Source organism: Hevea brasiliensis, chromosome 5 (assembly GCF_030052815.1).
Source record: "Hevea brasiliensis isolate MT/VB/25A 57/8 chromosome 5, ASM3005281v1, whole genome shotgun sequence".
In the NCBI taxonomy this organism is placed as follows: Eukaryota; Viridiplantae; Streptophyta; class Magnoliopsida; order Malpighiales; family Euphorbiaceae; genus Hevea; species Hevea brasiliensis.
In genome coordinates this window covers 32,346,202-32,349,819 of record NC_079497.1, presented here as the reverse complement: position 1 = coordinate 32,349,819, position 3,618 = coordinate 32,346,202, and positions in this window count along the sequence as shown.

Sequence of the window (3,618 nt, the reverse complement as noted above, 5' to 3'; positions counted from 1 at the left end):
TAACGATAATGTTTGATAAATAATTCACTGAATGCTATTATTTGCTTAATCAACTTAATATATCGACCCTCGATGCGTTTTAGGTAATTTAGGTTTTAACATTACTAATATGTCACATTCGATAGTCTTTTAGGGTTTGTACATCTTACCAAGTTCATTTCCATGTATACTGTATTTTCTTGCAATTTGTTGGATTCCGGGATACTAGTTTGACCTAGCCGGACGACCTAGTTTCCTCAGTTTTCGGGTTTCGGTCTAAACTACAAACTTGTAGATCTATGTCTTATGGAACGCGGGGCAAAATTTCAGGTCATTCTGAGTTATGTAGACCAAGTTATGGTCATTTTACTATTGCTGGTCAAATTGCACCAAAAATGGTCATTTTAGGTCACTTTAGGTCATTTTAGGTTCGGCCAGTTTTTGGACCCGAAATTGTGCAAGCTGTTTGACTTGCTTATGGTCATTTCTGGGCTTTGGTGTCTCCATAAGACTTGTAGGTATGGGTCTTAAATATTCATGGTTAAAATTTCAGGTCAATTGGACCTGTTTTGAGTGAGTTATGGCCTAAATACTAACTGCTGCCCAAATGGTAAATTTTCAGGCCTCATTTGCACTTAATCCGGATTTGGTCATTTTTCAAGCTACCTTGCAAGCAGAATTTTGGTAAGCTTTCTTCATGAAAGTTGGCACATTTTGTGCCTAGTTTCACCTCCAATTGGTCTCATACCAATTAGAGCCACACACTTAAAGTTATAGGCCTAAAACTCAAACTGCCTTATCGCATTTCTTGCATACACATCAAGCATCACTTTTAACACTCACCAAACTTAGCATTCAAATCAATTCTGGTTGTACCACAACCTAAACATAATTCAAAACACTTTATAGGTAATTTTGGCAGCTTACAATTACATTCAACATACACCAACAAGTGCAGAATTTTTCAATCCAATTTACAACAATTCAATCACCTTTTTATGCTCATTTACATGTCCCACTTCACACCACCTTACACACACTCAAACTGCCATAACAACCAACACATTTTAACATCATTATTCCATAAACCAAGCATGAATTCCAGCATTCTTCAAGAGCTAACAAACTGCCACAATGGTACACTTACATTCCATTACTTTCCAAGCTTTAAATCTCATTTTACATTTACATATACTAAGTATACATCACCCAAAAAATTTCCTACACAATATACATTTAATCAATCATTTAATTCACCATTTACAAGAACAAATAAACTGCCTTCAAGGTGCTTCCATGGCTTCCAAAAGTGCACATTCCCATTCAACATCAAAACTCAAAAATTTCTTCATAAATCAAACACCCATAACATTCCTACTAACTTTAATGAAGCAATAACCCAAAAATACAAACTTACCACTTTGGAAATTCTTCAAAATCTGTCCAAAACTTGGTCTTCTTGCTGCCTATCTACTGCCCATGGTGTGAGGATTAACTTTAATGAAGGAAGGTGCAAAGAAGGAAGCTTAAATCAAGCTTGCATGAAGCTTTCAAATGGACGTCAATGGTGGATTTTCTTGGGAGAAATTTGGCTGGTTCTTGGAGATTTGAGGAAGAAGATGATCTGCTGTCCAAATGAAGTGGTAGTGGTCCACTTTCATGAATTAGTGGAGCACTATGTCAAAATAAATTATTAGTTTAATCTAAAATTTCATTTTCCCACATTAAGCTTCCCATTTTTGCTATTTACATTAGGTACCCCTAAATTAATTTTTCATTATATTTTCCAAGTGTAATATTATTTATTTTTAATGGAAATTTAGGTCAAAAGACAACTCGGGATGTCAAATGACCACAATGCCCCTGTTCGTGTTGCATTCCCGATTTTTCGGTAACACCGGGTTTTGTCCGTTTTTCTATTTCCCACTTTTCTTTGTACTAATTATTTAATTTTTATTTAATATTTCTAATGATATTTATACTTCAATAGGGGTCTATTTAATTCCTAAAAATATTTTCCAGGGTTCCCCGCAGTCCAAAGCTAGTCAACGGTCCATGCCGTGACTTCCCGATGCGGTCACCCATCGCTAGGGTTTTCAGCTCGCTTAACTTGGTTACATTTCTTTGCTATTATTTTTCTTTTGTTTTTCTTGTATTTTCTGTTCTTGTATTTCATTATTTTATGCCTCCTCACTCATATCAAAGTATAGTTCTAGGCATCCTAGCTGTCCGGGCAACACTGGTCACCAGAACAGTAGAACGCATTACCGAACATAGGGGTGTTACATTAAGTTATTCTGCTAGAGACATTACACAGTTTGTGTAAATTGGGCTATGGACCCGTGTAACTTTCTATCTCCTTCGGAGTTAAAAATGCAAGAAATTTATGGACTTCCAGAAAGTTACACGGGGTGTGTAAAACCAATACACGACCCGTGTAATTTTCTGATTTTCCAAATTTTTATCAAATGAAAAATTTTTATCATCACAACGCATGAAATGAATGTAACGTTTAACAATAGAGCTACTTCCCTGGTTTTGTCCAATTTTCCCTTTTGTGGTTTTGACTTGGTGATTCCTTTCCTCTCTTGTTCTGTACTCCTCTTTCCAAAAAATCGTACAAAATGAAATGCTAATGAGTATGAAACAAAAGTCAATATGAAAAAGAGAAAAAAAAAGTTAAAAAATTTTTTTGGTTGCCTCCTAAAAAGCGCTTGTTTATAGTCTTTAGCTGGACTTTGCTTGTTTATGGTCCGTCGGTAGGATAGTCGAGGGTGCAATTGACTCTTATTTCTATGGGTTCTCCTTAAAAGTAAGGCTTCAGCCTCTGCCCATTGACCTTAAATGCACCTGAGGTTTCGCTCCATACTTCTACTGCTCCATGTGGGAAGACTTAGGTGACCTTGAAAGGTCCGAACCATCTTAACTTTAGCTTCCCTGGAAAGAGTTTCAATCTAGAGTAAGAGGATAAGATCTCCTTCTTTTATTTCTTTCCTTGCTATGCGCCTGTCATGCAATCTTTTGGTTTTATCCTTGAAAATTTTGGTGTTTTCATATGTATCCTGTCGGATTTCTTCCAACTCATTTAGTTGTAGGAGTCTTTTCTCACTAGCAGCTTTGAGGTCAAAGTTTAGGATCTGAATTGCCCAGTAAGCTTTATGCTCAAGTTCAACAGGGAGATAGCATGATTTTCCATAAAACTAGTCGGAAGGGTGTTGTGTTAATTAGGGTTTTATATGCAGTGCGGTATGCCCATAGTGCATCATCTAACTTCATGCACAATCCTTCCTGGATCTGTTTACAGTTTTCTCTAGAATCTGCTTCAGTTCCCTATTTGAGATTTCTACTTGACCGTTGGTTCGAGGATGATAAGGTGTGGCCACCTTGTGAGTCACTCCATACTTTTTCAGTAGTGTTTTAAATTATTGGTTGCAGAAGTGACTTCCTCCATCACTGATTATTGCTCGTGGTGTGCCAAATATTGTGAAGATATTCTTCTTAAGGAACCTTGGGACCACTCTAGCATCGTTGTTTGGTATTGATATTACTTCTATCCATTTTGACACATAATTAATTCCAACCAGAATATACTTGTTTCCACGAGAAGAGGGAAATGGGCCCATGAAGTCTATTCCCCAT